This window comes from Bufo bufo, chromosome 3 (assembly GCF_905171765.1).
Source record: "Bufo bufo chromosome 3, aBufBuf1.1, whole genome shotgun sequence".
Taxonomy (NCBI): domain Eukaryota; kingdom Metazoa; phylum Chordata; class Amphibia; order Anura; family Bufonidae; genus Bufo; species Bufo bufo.
In genome coordinates this window covers 691191533-691215681 of record NC_053391.1, presented here as the reverse complement: position 1 = coordinate 691215681, position 24149 = coordinate 691191533, and the positions used below count along the sequence as shown (strand labels likewise).

At 47.6% G+C, this 24149-nt stretch overlaps 1 long non-coding RNA gene across 1 annotated transcript; it reads left to right on the top strand.

Annotated features, from left to right (window-relative positions):
- The first annotated feature begins 2349 nt into the window (after window positions 1-2349).
- Window positions 2350-10018, top strand: LOC120996563. The gene is made up of 3 exons (XR_005777803.1): window positions 2350-2471; window positions 8640-8645; window positions 10007-10018. It is a non-coding gene; the product is annotated as an uncharacterized LOC120996563 (long non-coding RNA).
- The last annotated feature ends 14131 nt before the right edge of the window (window positions 10019-24149 follow it).

The following is a 24149-nucleotide window of genomic DNA, read 5'->3' as shown; positions in this document are numbered from 1 at the left end:
TGGAGGACGAGGAGGACGAGGATGAGGAGGAGGAGGTGGAGGAGGATGAGGATGAAGCATGTTCACAGCGGGGTGGCACCCAAAGCAGCTCGGGCCCATCACTGGTGCGTGGCTGGGGGGAAACACAGGACGATGACGATACGCCTCCCATAGAGGACAGCTTGTCCTTACCTCTGGGCAGCCTGGCACACGTGAGCGACTACATGCTGCAGTGCCTGCGCAACGACAGCAGAGTTGCCCACATTTTAATGTGTGCAGACTACTGGGTTGACACCCTGCTGGATCCCCGGTACAAAGACAATGTGCCCACCTTACTTCCTACACTGGAGCGTGATAGGAAGATGCGCGAGTACAAGCGCACGTTGGTAGACGCGCTACTGAGAGCATTCCCAAATGTCACAGGGGAACCAGTGGAAGCCCAAGGCGAAGGCAGAGGAGGAGCAAGAGGTCGCCAACGCAGCTGTGTCACGGCCAGCTCCTCTGAGGGCAGGGTTAGCATGGCAGAGATGTGGAAAAGTTTTGTCACCACGCCACAGCTAACTGCACCACCACCTGATACGGAACGTGTTAGCAGGAGACAACATTTCACTAACATGGTGGAACAGTACCTGTGCACACCCCTCCACGTACTGACTGATGGTTCGGCCTCATTCAACTTCTGGGTCTCCAAATTGTCCACGTGGCCAGAGCTAGCCTTTTTTGCCTTGGAGGTGCTGGCCTGCCCGGCAGCCAGCGTTTTGTCTGAACGTGTATTCAGCACGGCAGGGGGGCGTCATTACAGACAAACGCAGCCGCCTGTCTACAGCCAATGTGGACAAGCTGACGTTCATAAAAATGAACCAGGCATGGATCCCACAGGACCTGTCCATCCCTTGTGCAGATTAGATATTAACTACCTCCCCTTAACAATATATTATTCTACTCCAGGGCACTTCCTCATTCAATACTATTTTTATTTTCATTTTATAATTATATTGGGGGGCAACCCAAAGTTGAATGAACCTCTCCTCTGTCTGGGTGCCGGGGCCTAAAATGTGTGACAGTGGCCTGTTCCAGTGGTGGGTGACGTGAAGCCTGATTCTCTGCTATGACATGAAGACTGATTCTGCGCTGACATAAGGCCAGATTTTCTGTTACGGAACCTCTCTCCTCTGCCTGGGTGCCGGGGCCTAAATGTGTGACAGTGGCCTGTTCCAGTGGTGGGTGACGTGAAGCCCGATTCTCTGCTATGACATAAAGACTGATTCTGCGCTGACATAAGGCCAGATTCTCTGTTACGGGACCTCTCTCCTCTGCCTGGGTGCCTGGGCCTAAATATGTGACAGTGGCCTGTTCCAGTGGTGGGTGACGTGAAGCCTGATTCTCTGCTATGACATGAAGACTGATTCTCTGCTGACATAAGGCCAGATTCTCCTTTACGGGACCTCTCTCCTCTGCCTGGGTGCCTGGGCCTAAATATGTGACAGTGGCTTGTTCCAGTGGTGGGTGACGTGAAGCCTGATTCTCTGCTATGACATGAAGACTGATTCTGTGCTGACATGAGGCCAGATTCTCTGTTACGGGACCTCTCTCCTCTGCCTGGGCCTAAATATGTGACAGTGGCCTGTTCCAGTGGTGGGTGACGTGAAGCCTGATTCTTTGCTATGACATGAAGACTGATTCTGTGCTGACATAAGGCCAGATTCTCTGTTACGGGACCTCTCTCCTCTGTCTGGGTGCCGGGGCCTAAATATGTGACATTGGCCTGTTCCAGTGGTGGGTGACGTGAAGCCTGATTCTCTGCTATGACATGAAGACTGATTCTGCGCTGACATGAAGCCAGATTCTCTGCTATGGCATGAAGAGACTGATTCTCTGCTGACGTGAAGCCAGATTCTCTGCTATGGGACCTCTGTTTAATTGATATTGGTTAATTTTTATTTTTTTTATTTTAATTCATTTCCCTATCCACATTTGTTTGCAGGGGATTTACCTACATGTTGCTGCCTTTTGCAGCCCTCTATCTCTTTCCTGGGCTGTTTTACAGCCTTTTTAGTGCCCAAAAGTTCAGGTCCCCATTGACTTCAATGGGGTTCGGGTTCGGGTTCGGGACGAAGTTCGGGTCGGGTTCGGATCCCGAACCCGAACATTTCCGGGAAGTTCGGCCGAACTTCTCGAACCCGAACATCCAGGTGTTCGCTCAACTCTAGTCACAAATCAAATTTATTTGTGAAATTTGGCGATGCAGCAAATTTAATTTTTCAGATCTTCGCTGATCTCTAATTGTAACTAAAATCTGAGTAAATATTCTACAGATTATTAATGTTTATTCTTTCTTTTGCGGGTGAATTATGTATTTCCCATTTTCCAGCCTGGCTGCCGGGTCCTTTCATGTACGGCAGTATGATTGATAGCACCTGCATCCTATGGGGAAAGAAGTGTGGAGCCAAAGCAGCCTGCCAATATTATAATACCGATCTGCTGAGGCAAAGGTAAGTGACCATCCAAATCATGAGCATGAGGAGATCTACACAGATAACGATCTTCCATCATACCACAGGATAGAGAAGAGATGTCAGTCTCTCCATTGTGATCCTTCATGTGAGAAAATAATTTTAAACCTGTTCCTAAAAAAGTATGGCTAAAAGGAACTGACAACTGCTATGATAAATATCTGCCTCAAGTAAATGTTTGACAAAATACATTAACTTATAGCCATGTATATATCACTGTACATGTAAAACAATACAACCTACAGACAATATTTACCACATAACAACAATAATGTTGCCCCATGTACAAAAAAATATATTAAAAATATAACAAAATATATACTATATACTGTATATATACAAAAAATAACATTGTTCCAACATACAAAAATACACTTACCATATAACTGCTCCTATGTACAAGAATATAACTACTATAATACTCCCTCATATGTGCAAAAATATACCTACTATAATACTGCTCCTATGTACAAGAATATAACTACTATAATACTGCCCCTATGTACAAGAATATAACTACTATAATACTGCTCCTATGTACAAGAATATAACTACTATAATACTGCCTCCTATGTACAAGAATATAACTACTATAATACTGCCTCCTATGTACAAGAATATAACTACTATAATACTGCTCCTATGTACAAGAATATAACTACTATAATACTGCTCCAATGTACAAGAATATAACTACTATAGGGGGGCGGAGCCTAGCCACGCTGCTGAATGGCCGCACGAGCTTGAGCTCCTCCAGCATTCCGGCTCATTTGCCCTATATAAGCTCATAATTTGCTTGATTATGGGGCAACCTGGCAGAGAAAAGAACAGAGGAAGCTCAGAGTCCACCCCACTGCGCTCCAAACAGCCAGAGATGGAGAAGTTTCTCCGGAAAACGTCGAGGTTCACGGCGCAGAAAGGCCCCAATATGGCGACGTCTGCTGCACAAGACTCTGACGCAGGGGAATTGTCAGATGCAGGCAGTGGCTCCGATGTCTCGGATAAGAGGCCCAGAGACCCACCTCTCTCAGAACGAACCCTGCGCCGGGTCCTTGAATCTGCCCTCTCGCCTTTGAAACAAGACCTGTCTGATATCAAGGACGACATGAAGCATCTTGGGCAGAGGGTGGTTGCTCTAGAGGCCACTCAGGAGGCCATCATGACCTACGAAAGTAAAGCGTCGGAGGTGCTGGCGTCTCACAAGGCCTTGCTAAACGATGCCTTCCTGAAATTGGAAGACCAAGAAAACCGTAGTCGCCGGCGCAATATCCGCATCCGCGGCCTACCTGAGTCGTTTGCAGCGGAGGCCTTACCGACTGTGGCACGTGAATTGTTCTCTAAACTGCTGGACCCTGACAGAGCGGCTGGAATCGTGGTGGAGCGCATACACAGGGCGCTGCGCCCTAGGCCTAAACCGCAAGAACCGCCACGTGATGTAATCTGTGGCTTATTGAGCTACGTTGATACTGCAGCCATCCTTAAAAGCCAAAGAGAAATAGAGGTACTGGAATACGAAAATACCCCGATCCAGATGTTCCAGGACATCGCGCCATCCACCCTGGCCAAGCGACGCCTCCTCAGGCCTCTCCTGGATATCCTGAGGAAAACCTCGACCCCATTCCGCTGGTTATACCCATTTGGGTTGGCGATTTCCAGGAATGGTAAGCTACTCACTGTGCGTTCACCTGCTGACCTGGATTCTGTCTGGCGGTCCCTGGACGTTCCTCCGATGGAGATCCCCTCATGGTTACCGGCTGACCAAGATGGCGCCCTTCCCATACCACCTCGTGTTACCGCTTGGCAAACAGCGTCTGCGGGCAAGTCGGATCGTTCAGGACGCGGCAGGATGGATAGAGACCCCACCTGATTAGAGGTGCTTGTAAGCATACCTTGCTGATATTTCTACCTCCTCAGAATAGGAGATGACTGTTGCTCACCTCTATGTTATACAGGTTACTACAGGCGGACTTGGCCTTTCTACATTTTCAATGTTTTCTACATTTTTAGTGTTTTATTTCTGTGGCCTATCTCTTAATTGGGCTTAATGTTATGTTTAATTGGTTCTGTGCCGTTTCATTGCTGCTATGGGACGCTACCTCTAGGACAATGCATTCTGTTCCTCACTGCAGGGTGATGTCCGGACGGATTAAGATGCTGGACACATTTTTTTTTTTTTGGTCTCTTTTGTTTAGACCATAGGTGCTTTACTTGCCCCCTCGCCAGTCCAATCCTGTCTTGGCTGGTGTTAGGTAGAGTACCAACCCCTCCTCGGACGGGTGTCTTGTCTGAGTTACTCACTTGTCAACTTGACATGTTTAATGTTCTCTTATTAATTTTTTGTTCTTTTGTACTTCCCTTACCTTCTTTCCCTTCTCCTGCTCATGTCATATGTGTGCTCTTCCATACTTCCATGGTTGTATTATGCACTTACTCACCTGAATATATGCAGAAATGTCTTCTATAGTAGTCGCCTCACTAAAAGCGCATGGGCTGAACGAGCCATGTAAAAGGTCTCAAACACTATCTCTCCTTCTGAAAGATAAGGTCTCTGTGGCCTTTTTGCAAGAGACCCATTTCAGAACGGGCAAAGTTCCTAAACTTCCCCCCAAGAAATTTGTCCAGTGGTTTCACAGTACTCATGACTCCGCCAGTAGGGGGGTTAGTATAGCTGTGCATAAATGCCTCCCCTTTAAACACGCAGCTATTTTAGCAGACCCTGAGGGCAGGTATATTTTTGTAAGGGGTTTACTGGGCGAGTCTCCAGTGACCTTTGCTAACTTGTATTCTCCCAATAAAGGCCAAGTACCATGGCTCGTTCAGACCCTTGCTGCGTTATCCTCCTTCTCAGAGGGCTTACTAGTTTTGGGGGGCGACTTCAATGTTGCCCTGGAGCCAGCGGTGGACACCTCGGCGGGCAGACCTTCTGTATCTTACAGGCTCTTGAAAAGATTAAAAATTTCCCTGAGGAAACTTAAAGTATTAGATGTCTGGCGGGCCCTAAACCCCAATGGCCGAGATTATACTTTTTACTCACATGCCAAACTATCTTTCCACAGATTGGATTACATTTTCCTGTCTAGTTCACATGTACGTAATGTCTCTGGAGCCCGGATAGGTAATATAACACTATCCGACCATGCCCCTGTCATTGTTAATTTTTCCCTGTTTGGACCGCAGAGAAAGGAGCGCTTGTGGCGTCTCAATGATACCCTGATTCTAGACCCTAGACATGCAGATAAAATTAAGGCCTCAATATCTGAATTTTTCGCGCTTAATGATACCCCAGAGTCGCCTCCTTCTCCTTCTATATTATGGGAATCCCATAAGGTGGTCCTCAGGGGGGAACTTATAGCTTTGGGAGCTTTTGTGAAAAAACAAAGGACACTAGCCCTGGATGCCTTATTGGCGAACATAACCCGTCTAGAATCTTCCCACAAGGAATCTCGGGCTATAAGCACCCTAGCAGAACTAACTGAAGCCAGAACAAAACTAAAAAATTTATTGAATGTCACCTCAGCAAAGTTGGTCCTTCGTTCCCGATTTAAGGCCTATGCTCATGGGGATAGAGGAAACAGACTGATGTCGGCAATTGCCAAGAAGCAGTTTTTTGACTCCTTTGTTTCCTCTATTAAAGACTCCAAGGGCAAAATACATAAGTCTACCCCAGATGTCGCTAAGGCATTTTGTGCCTTCTATGAGGCCTTATATAATTTGCCACCCCCTAATGGGACCACCCCTGGAGATTTATCCGAGGCCACTGATAAATTCTTGCAGTCTCTAGACCTTCCCTCTGTATCCCCATCAAAAACTTCCCTCCTGACTAAGCCTATTTCCGATTCAGAGGTTCGCAAGGTCCTTATGTCTATCCCATCGGGTAAAAGTCCCGGCCCTGATGGATTTTCCATTGCATACTATAAATCCTTTCAGGATGTGTTAATCCCACGTTTCAGGAACTTGTGCAACTACCTTCTGACAGGGGGTTCTCTCGCTCCTCATTCCTTATTGGCGCACATTACGGTCCTCCATAAGGAAAACAAAGAACCAACATGCTGCAGTAACTATAGGCCAATATCTTTACTTAATAATGATGTGAAGTGGTGGGTGAAAATTCTGGCTACCAGGCTTCAAGATGTTCTCCCTGACATTGTGCATGAAGAACAAGTAGGTTTTGTGCAGCGTACTCAAGTTGTGTGTAGTAGGTGTTTCTGGGTGATGTAGTGCAATAGACACTAACCTGGTACGGCTGACTCTCTGCAAGGGCAGGTATAGGTAAAGATAGTTCGTGACGCCAGTGCCAAGTAAACGGTGGCACGCCGTTTGCGGATGCAGGAATAAATTGAGGAAACGTAGTTTTAAAACAGAACTCCAACTTTAGTGGTTTTGCAAGCAGAGACAATATTGGAAATGCAGTTCCTAAGCATACAGTCGATTTTGCAATTCGGTCGATGCAGGCAATTCAGTTATAGCAGGGTAATTACAGAGTGTTGAACACAGGACTTGCAGCACAGGAGCTTGCACTCTAATTCTGTCTGATCCTGGAATACAGCAATTCTTCACCAAGGCCCATTAACCTAATTCTGGCTTTATATCCTTGGCTATGGCTTTTATAAGTACCTCCTCTGTCTTTCTGAGTACCTCTGGCTTTCCTGATCTTTGCCTCTGTCTCTCTCAGCTTTCTCAGGCTCTAGAAACTTCTGAGCTGTGCTCTAGACTGACTTTTACTTCCCTGTCTGGGCCTTATATAAACTAGGGCTCTCTAGCTCCCTCTAGCGACTAGAAGCTGGAATGACACCCCTGCAGGCCTGTACATGCAAGTTTCACAGCAACAGGGAAATACATGACATTACATTACATGACAATTTACAAAACTGACATATACCAACTTCTCCATAACTAAGGAGGGACGACAGCACACCAAGTGACACTTTGGTAGTGACGGGTATTACAGTCCCCGTACACTACATACCCCACTGCTTTAAGCTGAGTACGACCTCGTACTCCATCATGGGTCGCCCAACTGGAATCTCTACCTGAAATAGAAAATAGAGACATGCAGGCATACATACATATAATTCATCTGCATTTACATTTACATCAGGTCCAATTGGCAAAGGTGAAGGGTGGTGACAAGGGGCGTCGTTCTCTTCTCTCAGGATAATGAATGGAACGGGGGCGCTGACCTGGCACAGCGTAACATTATAACCAGGATAGTCCATGACAATGAATAAGTCCATAATAGAACAGCAAAATAACGGAACTACCCAGGAGTTTCCTGTGGGTGTATCACAGGCAAGGGCTCACGTGGGGGAGTCCATTCTTGCGCACAAATGTCCAACAAAGTATTACCAGTAGCAACGGTTTGGGAGGAGACACCACCAGAATAGTCAAAGTCTCCTAAACGGACTGGTGGGCATCCCCTGGTCATCCGGGTAGACCTTCTCAACACAGGGGTCTCCTCTTCCCTTAGCAACGAGGTAGAAGGGAGAGGAGCAACAGGAGGGTCTCCATCCGTGAGACCTCGGTCAGGAACAACTGGAACAACAGGAACAACTGGAACAACAGGAACAACTGGAACAACAATATCCACGAGAGGGGGAACTGGATCCGGAGCATCTTGAACCGTCTCTTCTGGAGGTGAAGCTACAGTAGGTGCCGGAGCAGGCACCAGCAAGTTCAACCAAGGTGTCAGAAGCCAATGCATGGGATCCGCGTCATACCTCAGATTACTAACAGCCTGCATAGGATCCTCGGGCTGTATTGCTGACTCCGACACAGGATACTCAGATCCAGAACTCTCGTCACTAGGTTCTGGTGTCAGGCAGAGCTTTAACCGGTTTCGGTGTACAATTTGGGATCCCTTGCCTTCCCGGGTGATCTCATAAGTGTGAGTTCCAACATTTGGGATTGCAGTGACAACATAAGGACTTCGTTCCCACTTACTGTCCAATTTGCTGGTACGACGGTTATTCTTTAACCATACCACGGCCCCTATGGTCAAGGGTTCTGCATGGGCTGCCTGATCATGGTCTCTCTGCTGTCGGTCTCTAGCAAAGTCCATACGTTCCTGAACAATGGCTTTGGCTGCATCCAATCGCCTTTGGTGCTCCGCAACCCAGTCGGTGTTAGGTAATGGGTTAATGCAATCAGGTACATGTATGTCCAATGAATGATCAGCAGGCAATGTCCCTTGGCGCCCAAACATCAAGTAAAAAGGGGTATACCCGGTGGAACAATGTATGGTATGATTGTATGTGAACATGAGCTGTGGCAACAGACTGGGCCAATCTCCTCTGTTCTCAGGAGGCACGGCCCTCAGCATCTCTATCAAGGTCTGATTCATTTTTTCACATAATCCGTTACCTTGAGGATGGTAGGCCGTTGTCCGGATCTTCTTACAGTTGTGTAAGCGGCACAGTTCATGGAACAGATGGGACTCAAAAGCAGGTCCTTGGTCGGTGAGGATCTTTTCTGGACATCCATAGGGCAGGAGGAAGTGCTTCCAGAACATTTCGGCTGTAGTCTTGGCTGTCTGGTCTCTCACAGGCACCGCTACAACAAACTTTGTGAAATGATCAATAATAGTCATGGCATAAGCATACCCTGAGCGACTAGGCTCCAGTTTTACATGGTCGATGGCGACAAGTTCAAGAGGACGGGTACTTACAATGGGTCTCAGTGGTGCCCTCTGATCATGGTGCTCACTTCGTTTCAAGGCACAGGCTACACACTCTCGACACCACTTCTCCATGTCTTCTCTCATGCCCACCCAGTAAAACCGCTGGCGGATAGTAGCCTCAGTCTTTTGGACCCCAAAGTGACCGGATTGATTGTGGTACATCTCCAACACCATACCTGCATCTCGTCGGGGTATGAGAATCTGATGCACTCTCTCGTTGGACACTGGGTCTAGGCTTCTCCGTAGCAATAGGCCCTTTTGTATGAAGAGTTGCTGGCGCTGTCTCCACAGTTTGATGAGCTCAGGATCTGCACTCTTACGCCGAATCCTCTCAGGGGCTCTGCCACTAGTAATGAAGTCCAACAACTCACCCAGCACTCTACTTTCAGACTGTAGTTTCACCCACCTTTCTTCTTTAGGATCAGGCCTACTGGAGGGTGAAGGAACTGCAGCTCTGTTATTGGTAGCTCGAGCCTGATCCTGTTGAGCAAATTTGTTATAGAAAGCCGGCATCTCTACATCTTCCCAAGCATCTCGCACATCATCAGGAGCTGTCTCTGTGGGAAGCCTGGATAAAGCATCAGCGTTATCATTAGTACGTCCAGCACGATACTTTACAGAGAAATTATAGTTGGCAAGGCGAGAGGCCCATCTCTGCTCCAAAGCCCCTAATCTAGCTGTATTTAGATGTGCTAGAGGGTTATTGTCCGTGAATGCAATGAACGGGGTGGCGGCTAGATAATCCTTGAATTTTTCTGTCACCGCCCACACTAATGCCAGGAACTCTAGTTTGAAGGAACTATAATTCTGGTCATTTTTCTCAGCTCATTTCAGGGAGCGGCTTGCATATGCTATCACTCTCTCTTTTCCCTCTTGGATTTGGGCTAACACAGCTCCCAGGCCTCGCTTGCTAGCATCAGTATAGAGATGGAAGGGCTTGCTATAATCTGGATAACCTAACACTGGAGGCTCGGTCAGTTTCTTTTTTAGCAATTGGAACGCTATCTCTCTTTTCTCATTCCACTCAATGGACACAGGAGTTCTAGGACTCTTTTTGGGTTGCCCCCTCAAGAGCTCCTGGATAGGATCAGCTATTTGAGCAAAATGGGGGATAAAACGTCTATAGTAGCCGGCAAAACCCAGGAAACTCCTCACCTCTTTGACAGTAGTAGGAACCGGCCAATTAAGGACAGCTGCTAATTTATCAGGGTCAGGTTGCACTCCCTCTCCGCTTACTACATGCCCCAGGTATCTTACTGCAGGTTTGAGCAGGTGACACTTAGATGGCTTTACCTTCAAGCCATATTTGATAAGGATTTCAAATACTTCTGCCAAATGTTTCAGATGGTCCTCATATGTTTTTGAGTACACAATGACGTCATCTAGATACAGCAGCACTGTTTCGAAGTTTTTGTGACCCAAACACCGCTCCATTAATCTCTGGAAAGTTCCTGGGGCATTACATAGCCCGAACAGCATACAATTGAATTCGAACAGGCCCATGGGAGTAGTGAAGGCAGTCTTTTCCCTATCTGCAGGGGCCATGGGTACTTGCCAGTAGCCACTGGTCAAGTCCAATGTGGAGAAATAGGCAGAGGAGCCCAGAGCAGTTAGTGACTCCTCAATGCGGGGCAGTGGGTATGCATCTTTGTGGGTTATTTGATTAATTTTCCTATAATCCACACAGAAACGGACACCACCGTCCTTCTTCTTTACAAGGACCAGGGGTGCAGCCCACGGACTACGGCTGTCCCGGATTACATTAGAGTCTTTCATCTCTTGGATCATTTCTTTTACAGTCTGATATGAGGTAGGTGGTAAGGGTCTGTACCTCTCCTTGATAGGAGGATGAGAGCCAGTAGGTATGGTGTGTTGTATGGCACTCACCTCCCCGTAATCGGTAGCATGCTTACTGAATGCCTGGTGGTACTCTTTGACCAGCTGTAGGATCCCTTCTTGTTGATGTTGGGGGGTAGTCTCGTCCCCCACATGGAGCTCTTCCCACCAGGGTACTTGTGGCTGGGTCACCGGCGAACATCTGCTGTCTGCAGCTGGCGGCTTTTCTGTCACTGGAAGACGAATGATGTCTTGGAAGGACACCTGGGACAGCTGGGCAACAGGGCAATGCTTAGTAAGCGCAACAGGATGATTACTCAGATTAATCAGACGGACAGGTACTTTACCTTGGGAGACGTTCACCAGGCACTTGGCAGCTCTCACATAAGGATAATCCTCCATTTGGAGTGGTTCCACCAGGGCTGGATAATCTCGGCCTTCGACTCCCAGGACAGCACGACACCACAAAAGAGTTTGAGAATTAGGAGGCAAAGTCACAGGCTTAATATCACGGATCCTGGCAGTACAAATTTCTCCTTTCCCATTAGCAAACCTCTGCTGGGCACTTAACACAGTGATAGTCTTTTGAATCACCCTCCTGGATGCAGAGGAAGCTGTGGGCAAAGTCTGATGTAATACAGCAAGTATTTCTGAATAACAGTTTTTGAAGACATTGGTGCCTAGAATGACAGGATGTCCTCCCCTGTCACCGGCCTGTACTACGATCACTCCCTGTTGAGGCAGGGTTACTTCTCCCACCTGCAGGGTGGGTTCCCAGTATCCATAAACCTTTACTGGTTTGCCATTGCTGGCGATAATTTCCACCCAGGATTCAGGCGGTTGGGTCAACTGGTTGGTGTCCCAGAACTTTTCAAATGCAGGCAGCTGAATAGTAGTGACCTGAGACCCAGTATCTAATAGAGCTTCAAAGGGGATCCCGTTGATCTCTATATTGATTTTAGGATGGGATCCTACATAACGTGGCATCCAATTTGGATCCTCTGGACCTAGTGTTCTACCTCCCGAGGGGTGGTCCTCAGCCTCAGGGGTTGCCCGTTTAACTGCCAGCACGTGGATTCTGTGTGTCCCAGCTTTTTGCAGTATGTACACACGGGCTTCTTGCGACCTCTATTACGCCTCCCAGGATCCCTGGGGTGAGTCTCTTGGTAAGGAGGTGGGAACGGCCTAGGAGGTGACAGGAATTCTTCATCTAGCATTATGGGTTTTTCCCATTCCTCTATTTTTCTGCACACTTTCTCTAGACTTTTAGTGAGGTGATTTACTTGCTCTGTCAGCATGGCAATAGTATCAGTAGCTGACACTTGAACAGCTTGGCCGGCCTCAGCTCGGTTAGTGACAAGCGGTTTTGGCTTGCAGGCTGATGACTCAGATAGGGCGCTCAACTCAGGAGATACTGTGGACCCCAGAATTTTTATAGCCAGTTCTTTAAAGTCCAGAAAGGCACTGTTAGGGTGCTGGGCGGACAGCATCTTTAACTGGGTCCTTATTTGTTCACTAGACACCCCGTTGATAAATTGTTCCCTCAGGGTCTGGTCCCGGTTATCAGCCTCTTTGGGATCTATCTGGATTACAGCCCCTAAAGCCTCCTGAAGTGATAGGGCATAGTCACGGAGGGACTCACCGGGCTTCTGTCTCTTGCCAAAGAAGTGCATCTTTATCTCTGAGGCAGTCCTAGTTTCAAAAGTGGCTCTGAGGCGGGTGAAGATCTGTTCTAGAGTACTCCGCTCAGTAGCAGGCCATGATAACACTTCCCTGCGGGCAGCCCCCTCCAGTTGCGCCAGCATGATTTCCATTTGCTGGTCGGAATTTATAGGGTATAATCGGAATAGTGCCAGCAACTTTTCTTCAAAGTCCCGTAGGGTATGGGTCTCTCCCCTGTAGCGGGGGAACCATGGGGCCCTGAAATAGTAGGGCATGTTAAAGGGCATCATGCTAGGGGCTGTAGGGTGATCAGGAGCCGCAAGCTCTCCTGGGGCCGGCTGCTCAGGCACTCCTGGCTCTGACATGGTAGTCTATTGAGAGGTGGCCGCTGGCGACTAAAGAGGCCGGTACACTCCCCTTCCCTCCGGTTACAAGTGCTTACCGGTATCGCCGGGCTTGCGCAGGTCCAGTCTCGCGAGGTTCCGGACGTCCTGAGCACCCGATGACGCAGGAGAAGCAGGGCCGCGGCGGTGCGATGATCAAGAGGGGCGGGACTCTCTGTGTCTTTGCAGGGATCCGCCCACGAAAGTCCTCAGCGGCGCGGGAAACTTTACTCCAGGCAGCCGGTGGCCATCTTTAGCAAAACGCTGTCCATTCACTGACAGCAAGCAGGATTGCAAAAAGTCCACAAAACCACATTCCAATGCGGCGGTTTTCTTCCTCTGTGCAGCGCAACACTGCACAGCGCTTTTTAGAAGTTTTGGGTACACTTTGGGTACGATTTTCAGTCCACAAAGTCCACTTGCAATAAACAGGCAAATTGTCACTTTGGTCACAGGGCAACTGTATAAGGCACAAAGTTCACGCTTCTTGCACTGGAAAGCGTGCGTATCCTGTTCGTGACGCCAAAAGAGAGGTGCAGCGTACTCAAGTTGTGTGTAGTAGGTGTTTCTGGGTGATGTAGTGCAATAGACACTAACCTGGTACGGCTGACTCTCTGCAAGGGCAGGTATAGGTAAAGATAGTTCGTGACGCCAGTGCCAAGTAAACGGTGGCACGTCGTTTGCGGATGCAGGAATAAATTGAGGAAACGTAGTTTTAAAACAGAACTCCAACTTTAGTAGTTTTGCAAGCAGAGACAATATTGGAAATGCAGTTCCTAAGCATACAGTCGATTTTGCAATTCGGTCGATGCAGGCAATTCAGTTATAGCAGGGTAATTACAGAGTGTTGAACACAGGACTTGCAGCACAGGAGCTTGCACTCTAATTCTGTCTGATCCTGGAATACAGCAATTCTTCACCAAGGCCCTTTAACCTAATTCTGGCTTTATATCCTTGGCTATGGCTTTTATAAGTACCTCCTCTGTCTTTCTGAGTACCTCTGGCTTTCCTGATCTTTGCCTCTGTCTCTCTCAGCTTTCTCAGGCTCTAGAAACTTCTGAGCTGTGCTCTAGACTGACTTTTACTTCCCTGTCTGGGCCTTATATAAACTAGGGCTCTCTAGCTCCCTCTAGCGACTAGAAGCTGGAATGACACCCCTGCAGGCCTGTACATGCAAGTTTCACAGCAACAGGGAAATACATGACATTACATTACATGACAATTTACAAAACTGACATATACCAACTTCTCCATAACTAAGGAGGGACGACAGCACACCAAGTGACACTTTGGTAGTGACGGGTATTACAGTCCCCGTACACTACATTTGTCCATGGCAGACAGGGGTCGGAGAACACGGTGCGGCTTCTACATCTTGTGAATTGGGCCAAGAGATCCTCTAAGCCTTTAGTCCTGGTGAGCACTGATGCGGAAAAAGCCTTCGACAGGGTCAGCTGGCTCTTTATGTCGCGGACCCTGTCGAAGTTTGGCCTCCCGGACCAGTTTATTAGTGCTGTCAACACCCTTTATTCGGCCCCCTCTGCCATGGTCAAAGTCAATGGAGCATTGTCCCCACCATTTCACATCACCAACGGGACAAGACAGGGGTGCCCCCTCTCCCCGGCACTATTTGCCCACTCCTGCAAGAGGTTCGCACCCACTTACAAAATTTGAAACTCCCTTTTGTTTCATGGATAGGGAGGAAAAATTTGAAACTCCCTTTTGTTTCATGGATAGGGAGGAAAAACTATCTGAAAACTTTCATTCTCCCCAAATTTCTTTATTTGCTGCAAGCCATCCCTATATGGTTGCCAAACTCATACTTTTCAGAGGTCCGCCGAGTGTTCACGCGCTTCCTCTGGAATGGCAAGTCTCAACGCATTGCCTATTCTGTCCTTACAAGAGATAAGAAGTTTGGAGGCTTTGGGATGCCTGATGTAAAGTCATATTATACTGCTGTTCAGTTATGTAGATGTATATCTACCCTGACCCGTAAATCTAACTCCCTTTGCTCACGGCTCGAATCTGTACTACTCCCCAACCAAGATCAGCTCACTCTATGGGGTGTTAGGCCCTTTTCAGCCAATCATTACGCCTCTTCCCCGGTTTGGAAAGGAATGCTAGTAGAATGGTCTAAAATGGTCAAATCCCAGCAGTTTAGCTTTCCCAATCCCTGTATGCCTCTTAAATTGTTACAGAGCTATATTCATCCTTCTGTGTCAAGCCCCTCTGGGATTTGGTCTAGGCTCGCTGGCTTGTCCCTGCGGGATGTCCTTCTTCCAGATGGTAGTTTGCAATGGGATTTAATAATGGATCGCCCCGAAATCAAGACAGCTCCCTTTTTCCACTTGACAGATTTTAAGAGAGATACCAAGTTATGCGTTGGAACCTTTGCTAGTAATAGCTCCCCCTCCTGGCTTGAGAAGAAAGTCTTGGCCCCTAGGCCTCCTCTTAGGCCATTATCCCAGATGTATAAGGAAATGCTTTCCTCCTTACCACCAGAGCTTGGGTATTTGACTTCATGGGAGCGAGAGCTTTCTATGACCCTGACGGAACCAGAGAGAGCCTTTGTTTTGGCCCACTCTCATGGCTTAAGTCGCTGTGTGAGAGTTCAGGAGAATTCTTTTAAGCTACTAAGTAGATGGTACAAAACTCCTGAATTCTTGCACAAACTTAATCCTGAGGTATCCGAGGTGTGCTGGAGGTGTGGCATGGAAACCGGTTCATTATCACATATCTAGTGGCTCTGCCATAAGATTCAACCGTTTTGGAAATTGATAGAATCAATGATTAATAGCGTTTGCAAAACTAAAGTCGTATTAGATGCCAAACTTATCTTACTGTGGTGCCCTAATAGCACGCTAACCCCCGCCAAAAATAACCTCCCTACAATGCTGATCACAGCAGCTAGATTACTAGTTCCCCTTTTGTGGAAAACTGATTCCCCTCCAAATCTAGATATGTGGACGGACAAGGTAGATCATATCTACCGCTTTGAGGAACTGGCACATTGGGAAACAAACTCTCGCCATTGTTTCCTAAAGCTATGGTCCCCATGGAAATCACACAGGAATTTCACATGATAGAGCAGGATTCCCTCACTTCTCTGATCCCTTCCCCCCACCTAACCTATTGTCTCTCCCTTACCCCTTTTTCCTTCTTTTTGTTTCTTTTGATGTATGTTTTTGATGAAGATGATAATCGCTGGTATTGTCTACACATGACTTGTATGCTGGATAACTATTGTGACTCTTAATGTTATGATACTGATGTCTTGTGTAGGCGTGTGGCCTTGTTTTCTTACCTCAATAAAAAGAAATATGGTTAAGAATATAACTACTATAATACTGCCCCTATGTACAAGAATATAACTACTATAATACTGTTACTATGTACAAGAATATAACTACTATAATACTGCTCCTATGTACAAGAATATAACTACTATAATAATGCCTCCTATGTATAAGAATATAACTACTATAATTCTCCTCCTATGTACAAGAATATAACTAGAATTAGATATACCATGGAACACAGTGAAGACAGTCCTCATCATCAAGTGGAGAAAATATGGCACAACAGTGACATTACAAAGAACTGGACGTCACTCCAAAATTGATGAAAAGACGAGAAGAAAACTGGTCTGGGAGGCGAAAAAGAGGTCTACAGCAACATTAAAGGAGCTGCAGGAATATCTGGCAAGTACTGGCTGTGTGGTACATGTGACAACAATCCCCCGTATTCTTCATATGTCTGGGCTATGGGGTAGAGTGGCAAGACGAAAGCCTTTTCTTACCAAGAAAAACATCCAAGCCAGGCTACATTTTGCAAAAACACATCTGAAGTCTCCCAAAAGCATGTGGGAAAAGGTGTTATGGTCTGATGAAACCAAGGTTGAACTTTTTGGCCATAATTCCAAAAGATATGTTTGGTGCAAAAACAACATTGCACATCACCAAAAGAACACCATACCCACAGTGAAGCATGGTGGTGGCAGCATCATGACCAGGGGCTGTTTTTCTTCAGCTGGAACTGGGTCCCTAGTTAAGCTAGAGGGAATTATGAACAGTTCCAAATACCAGTCAATATTGGCACCAAACCTTCAAGCTTCTGCTAGAAAGCTGAACATGAAGAGGAACTTCATCTTTCAGCATGACAACGACTCAAAGCATACATCCAAATCAACCAAGGAATGGCTTCACCAGAAGAAGATAAAAGTTTTGGAATGGCCCAGCCAGAGCCCAGACCTGAATCCGATGATCTGAAGACGGCTGTGCCCAGGAGATGCCCTCGCAATCTGACAGATTTGGAGTGTTTTTGCAAAGAAGAGTGGGCAAATCTTGCCAAGTCAAAATGTCCCATGCTGATAGACTCATACCCAAAAAGACTGAGTGCTGTAATAACATCAAAAGGTGCTTCAACAAAGTATTAGTTCAAGGGTATGCACACTTATGCAACCATATTATTTTATTTTTATATTTTTTCTTCCCTCTACCTAAAAGATTTCAGTTTGTTTTTCAATTGAGTGGTACAGTTCATAGATCACATTTAAAGTGGAAAAAGTTCTGAAATGATTGATATTTGTCTCATTTTTTTACAACACAGAAACCTGACATTTTAACAGGGGTGTGTAGACTTTTTATATCCACTGTATAATACTGTCTCCTATGTACAAGAATATAACTACTATAATACTGCCTCCTATGTACAATAATAATTCTGCTCCTATGTACAAGAATATAACTACTATAATACTGCCTTCTATGTACAAGAATATAACTACTGTAATACTGCTCCTATGTACAAGAATATAACTACTATAATACTGCCTCCTATGTACAATAATAATTCTGCTCCTATGTACAAGAATATAACTACTATAATACTGCTCCTATGTACAAGAATATAACTACTATAATACTGCCTTCTATGTACAAGAATATAACTACTATAATACTGCTCCTATGTACAGGAATATAACTACTATAATCCTGCTCCTATGTACTAGAATATAACTACTATAATACTGCCTCCTATGTACTAAAATACAAGTCCTATAATTCATTATTTATTACTGTTATTGTTCTCTTAGTTGTTGGATGTTGATCTGTGACTGTAGCGGGTTTTGTGTTGGACTTCTTCATTGTCTGGTCTCCTTCTCATCGGTGTGATATGATTGCAGGGAAACCCTGAGCTTTATAATATTTGCTGCTTTGAAAAAATTGGATTTTTTGTACTCACCGTAAAATCCTTTTCTCGTCGTAGGCATTGGGGGACACAGCACCATGGTATATGTCCAACTACCACTAGGAGGCGACACTAGACATATAAAAGTGTTGGCTCCTCCCCGTTGGGCTATACCCTCTCCACAGACACTAGACAGATCAGTTTGTACCAAAAGCAGTAGGAGAAGAAAGGCAAGGAACCAATAACTCCCGTACCGGGAAAGATCAAGAGACCAGCCCGGAGAAGCGGAAGTAAAAAACATAGGGTGGGATCTGTGTCCCCCAATGCCTACTACGAGAAAAGGATTTTACGATGAGTACAAAAAATCCAATTTTCTCGTGCATGGCATTGGGGGACACAGCACCATGGGACGTCCCAAAGCAGTCCCCGAGGGTGGGAAAAAAACAGCCATGCCACCTGTTGGGCATACAGGTGCGGGAAAACCATGTGACTCATCAGGAGAAAAGCACGGAATAGGCAGGAAGCCTCATAACAAGGGAGAAACCCCAAGGAAGCCACAGTGACGACTGCCAGCCCCCCAGGACCAAAGCCTGGGAGAACGACCCAAATGCAAGAAGAAGGCAAAGGGAAACACCGAGCTCAGCAAAAGGTTGGAGAGAAGTAGGACAGCACCGCGTATTGGAGCTACCTAACCTTCAATTGTCTCAGCCGAAAGCACAATCACCCTGAGGCCAAAAGAGTGAGGGAAGCCATAGCAAGGCTCACATGTGAAGGGAAAAGGTCTCCCCTCACCCCAAAGCAGGTGAAGAAGTTAAGCGCCCTATTGAAAGGAAAAAATCCCAAAGGCGCTCAGGGAAACCGCCAACCCTTGGAAGGGGAGGGGGGTGTAAGTAAAAACCAGAAAAAGATGAAAGATAATACCTGCATCCCCAACCAGGAGACGAGGAACGAGCCTCTGAAAACAAAATATCGCTGAGAAGCGCAAAACCGGAGAAACTCCGGCCAAATGAAGTATCAGGGAAAGAAGGGGACCAGATGCAGGCCCAGGAAATCTCAACAGGGGCACCCGGGAGTGAGGGAAGCCATAGCAAGGCTCACAAATGAAGGGAGCAGGACTTCCCCCACCGAGAAGCAGGTGATGAAGCGAAGCGTCCTATTGAAAGGCGAAAACCCCAAAGGCGCTAAGGGAAACCGCCAACCCTTGGAAAGGGAGGGGGTTGAAGTAAAGGCCAGGTAAACCTTGCATCCCAAAACCAGGAGACGAGGAACGAGCCTCAAATGAAGTATCAGGGAGATGCAGGCCCAGGAAATCTCAGCAGGTACACACTGGACTGAGGGACATGGGAGGAGAAGGAGAGCACTCCCAACAGTCTAAGGAGGAAAGTTCTACAAACAGGAGGAAGTCCCTCCCGAAGGAGACCATAAGGTGGAAATGCAGGCCGTAGCACCAACCACTCAACACCAGGTACTTGACGTGGGAGGATGGGAAGATAGACACGAATCCCAAGAGGTCCACAAGGCTAATGGAACCCGCAAGGGGAACAATCAACCCAGGCCCCTCCCAAACAACGATTATCATACAGAATCTGTGTGGTCAGAAGAACGGGGAATCCAGAAAGGAGTACCCGCTATGGGCTCACAAGGAACCAGGAACTGAACCACCAGAGGACAACAAAAACTAGAATATCCAATAAAAAATGAAAAGAGCCATCATATGGGAAAGAATTGGCCATGGACAACTAGACATTCTAAGAATAGTGGCTAGCAATCAGCATACATTGTCCCAGGGAGGGCTGTACCACTAAAACAACAGACATCTATATACATAAGTAATGACTAAGTCGTTATAAAAGAAAAGGGAGTGACTACAGGAAATGTAGAAACCAGCTGCTACCGACATACAGAAGACTCCCAGGGGAAGAGAGTACCAGACAGGCGCAGACGATAGCCAGGTCCCAGGGGACTGCCCTCTGTTAGATAGTACAACTAAGCTGAGAATATAAAGGAACACCCGGACCCAGAAGGAACTACGGAACCCTGTCCGATGCCTGAGCGAGCAGCAGAAAATTCACCTACCAGGCAGGTGTGTGGTGCTCAGTGGCTCTGTCCCTAACTCATCAGGGAGGACGTCCAGCGAGGATAATGTCGCTGACCCCAGAAGGATTCCGTGTGGCGGAGGACATCCGGTGATGGCCAAAAAACTGCTGCAGCAGCCGATGCTCACCCAGCCATGGACCCCAACACGGAGAAGATCCAGTGAGATCACTGTACTCCACCAGGAAAGGTCCGCTCTGTAATAGAAAACAACGTGGGTACTCCTTTATAATATGGGGGACACGGAGTGCAGCAGACAGTAGTATTTGATAGGGATGGCAAGAGAAACCCTAGCACAAAAGCCAAAAACCACCTGGCCATGGTGTAGGGAGCGTGGTTGTATGTGGACCACCCATCAGATCTGAACAGATCAGCCCTATACTGGGTACACCAGAAATAGCAATAGACCGACAGGGTGGAGGTGGGGGTTGGGCTGGCCCACCCCTGCCAGATATGGTTACCATGTACATGCTGAACCAGGATGGCCGTTGTGGACAGTGCCCTGAGAAAGTACAAGGAGCACTACAGTAACGGAGTGGCAGATGAATGGAAGAACCAAAAAGGGAAGTAACCAACATCCGCAGCTTAGAGCCTGGGGAAGGAAGCACCCAGTAATACAGAAACTGTATGGGCCACAGATTGCACCATAGGGCCCAGGACGTGGGTACTAAAAATGCGCGCCTAAAACCGAGGTAAAGCGGCTGCATGTTGCACTCTAAGGAGGGTAGAAACAAAGCCACAGCATCCGGGAATGCGACCGCATTTGGAGGGAGCAGGTCCTCAACCTGTAAGGTAGAAATACAGCTGTGTAGCGTAGAGATACGACCAGAGAGGTGCAATGGTACAGCATCTGGAGATGGTAGAGGTACTAGAATTAAGATTAGAGTGATGTGGGCGCATGGTGGACCCTAGGACCAGAGAAGTGCAACGGCTGCCACGTAGCAATGGTACCTATAGCCCGCTCTGGAAAGGGAAAATAGGGCCGCGCGGTACCACAAAGAACGACAGGTGCACACCACAATTAAGTAAGTGCAATGGCAACTGAAGGAGGCCCTCCATTTCACCTAAAAAGAGGGAAACAGGGCCGCATAGTACACCAGAGAGCCAGACAGGTGTAACGGCTACAGCATCAGAGACGGTGCAGGAACTCTACCTAAGAAGGGAGTAAGATGGCTGTTTGGTGCATACTATGATGAGGTAGGTGCAGTAGCCACGGCAATAAAAATTGGCCTCAATATCACGTCTGGTGAGGGAGAAATAGTGCCGCAAGGTACACCATAAAGCCAGATAGGAGCAACGGCAACAGCCTCTGGAGATAGTGAAGGCACTCTACCTATGAAGGGAACAAGGTGGCAGCCTGGTGCCCACTAGAACCAAACAGAGGCAATTGCTACAGCAATTAAGAGTGGCCTCTATATCTCGCCGGAAAGGGAGAAATAGTGCCGTACGGAACACAATAGAGCCCGCCAGGGATACTGGATACGGCATCAGGAGATGGTGTAGGTACTCTACCCGGGAAGGGAGCAAGGTGGCTGGAAACAGACAGGTGCAATTGCTACGGAAATTGAAGGCGGCCTGTATATCCCGCCCGGTAGGGGGAAATAGCGCCGCATGGAACACCAAAGAGCAAGTAAGGAGTAATGGCTACAGCATCTGGAGTAGGTGTTGGAACTCTACCTATGAAAGTAACAAGGCGGCTGGAAACAGACAGATGTAATCGCCACGGCATAGAAGCCGGCCTGTATTCTCTGGTACAGGCACTACAAAAGAGGCCGAGAAGGGTTGCCAACCCTATAAGTGGCGATTGCCTGAATTATCAGCTTGCCCAGAACATAGCCCCTGGATAGGGGAACCAGGAAGGTCTGTCGTGTATAGCCTACGAGGGCGTACGTACCAGAGACACCGTCGGTGACGGCTGCCTGGTGACGGCTGCCTTACCTGAGCGGTAAACACCTGTGCAGGCAGGAGAGCGCCATCCGAAAGTCCACTAGAGGGGCACCAAACCTGGGTGGGGTAGGTACCACCGTGCACGTTTGACTTGACCACACAGAGGGATTCTGCATGGTGGAAGACCGCCTGATGCTCTGTTCCGAGGGAATCGGTGCAGAGGTGTCCCCAGAGGCAACTGACAGAGAAGGCTTCGTCACCAGCCTCAGGCCTGTCCTGGGGCCACCCGAGGATGCCGAGGAGGGGTGGAAGCTAGTTGAGACCACCCGAGGAGGGTCCGTGGGCTACTTCTTGAGTGACCCTGTACCTGAGCGTGACCCACTGTAGGGAGAACCCTGGGGGGGGGAAGGAAACCGCAATTTGTAGGTAGCGCTCCAGCAACTCCGCCAGGGATTGGGCGAGTCAGGCAAGATTCCCATGGCCTGACATGAAGGGAGCCCATTCAGGGGGGACCTACACACAAAAAGGGGTGGGAGGGGGGACAAGGCGACCTCATGGAAACCTTCATAGACAACGGACGCACGTAAATACATGGCGATCCGATAGGGAGGCTGGGAGAGGAGGCCCTCAAAGAGCAGCAGAGCTGTCCTATCTGTCCCCGTATGCCACGTTCCCAAGAGGTGCTGCAGCAGCTATAAAGCAGGTGGCAGGGCTGCTGTCACGGATGGTGTACAGAAAACAAGACAATGCAATACAATAATGACTCACTGGATCCACAACTAAGGAACAAAAGGGAGACCCCTACATGAGACCTGCCACTCTCCCTAATTGCTCAGCCTATGCGAACACCCCAAAGGTGGATAAGCGCATATCCACGTACCTCGGCTATCTAATACCTGAAGACCCTACAATAGTGAGGGGACACGACCACCGGCTCCCTACACTAGACACGGAGGGAGTCAGGGTCACCTGAAAATCCAGCAGACAGAAAATCACAAATAAAGGAACAGCACTTATCTTGCAGAGGACTGGGAAATAGAAACAGCAAGCACACACACTCCAGGAAGTTGTATAAGCCGCAACCTAATGCATCATGGGGAGGAACTTAAAGGGAAGCAATCAGTCCAACTGCATGACAGCTGAGATAGACTAACGAGATGAGGAACTTAACCAAAACAAAGAAACTCAAGGAGGAGGATCTGGAAAGCTTCTGTCAGAGCTTCTCAACTGTCTGGTTGTGACAGTACCCCTCCCTCTACGAGTGGACTCTGGACACTCAGGGCCCACCTTCTCTGGATGGGACCTATGGAAAGCCCTGATGAGACGAGTGGCCTTAATGTCCGTCACTGGGACCCACATCCTCTCCTCAGGACCATAACCCTCCCAATGAACGAGGTACTGGAGGGAACCGCGGACAAGACGAGAATCCACAATCCTAGAGACCTGAAATTCAAGATTCCCATCAACCATAATCGGAGGAGGAGGCAAAGGCGAGGGTACAATAGGTTGAACATAAGGTTTCAATAAGGACTTATGAAAAACATTATGGATCTTCCAAGTCTGAGGAAGATCAAGACGGTAGGCAACAGGATTGATGACAGACAGGATCTTGTAAGGCCCAATAAACCTAGGACCCAACTTCCAGGAGGGAACCTTCAATTTGATATTCTTGGTAGACAACCACACCAGATCACCAACATTCAGGTCCGGACCAGGCACACGTCTCTTATCCGCCACACGCTTATATCTCTCACTCATGCTCTTTAGATTATCCTGAATCTTTTGCCAAATAGATGACAAACGAGGAGAATCTGTCCTCATCAGGTAAACCAGAAGACCCCTCTCCCGAGAAAGTCCCAAACTGCGGATGAAACCCATATGCACCAAAAAATGGTGACTTATCAGAGGACTCCTGACGACGGTTATTTA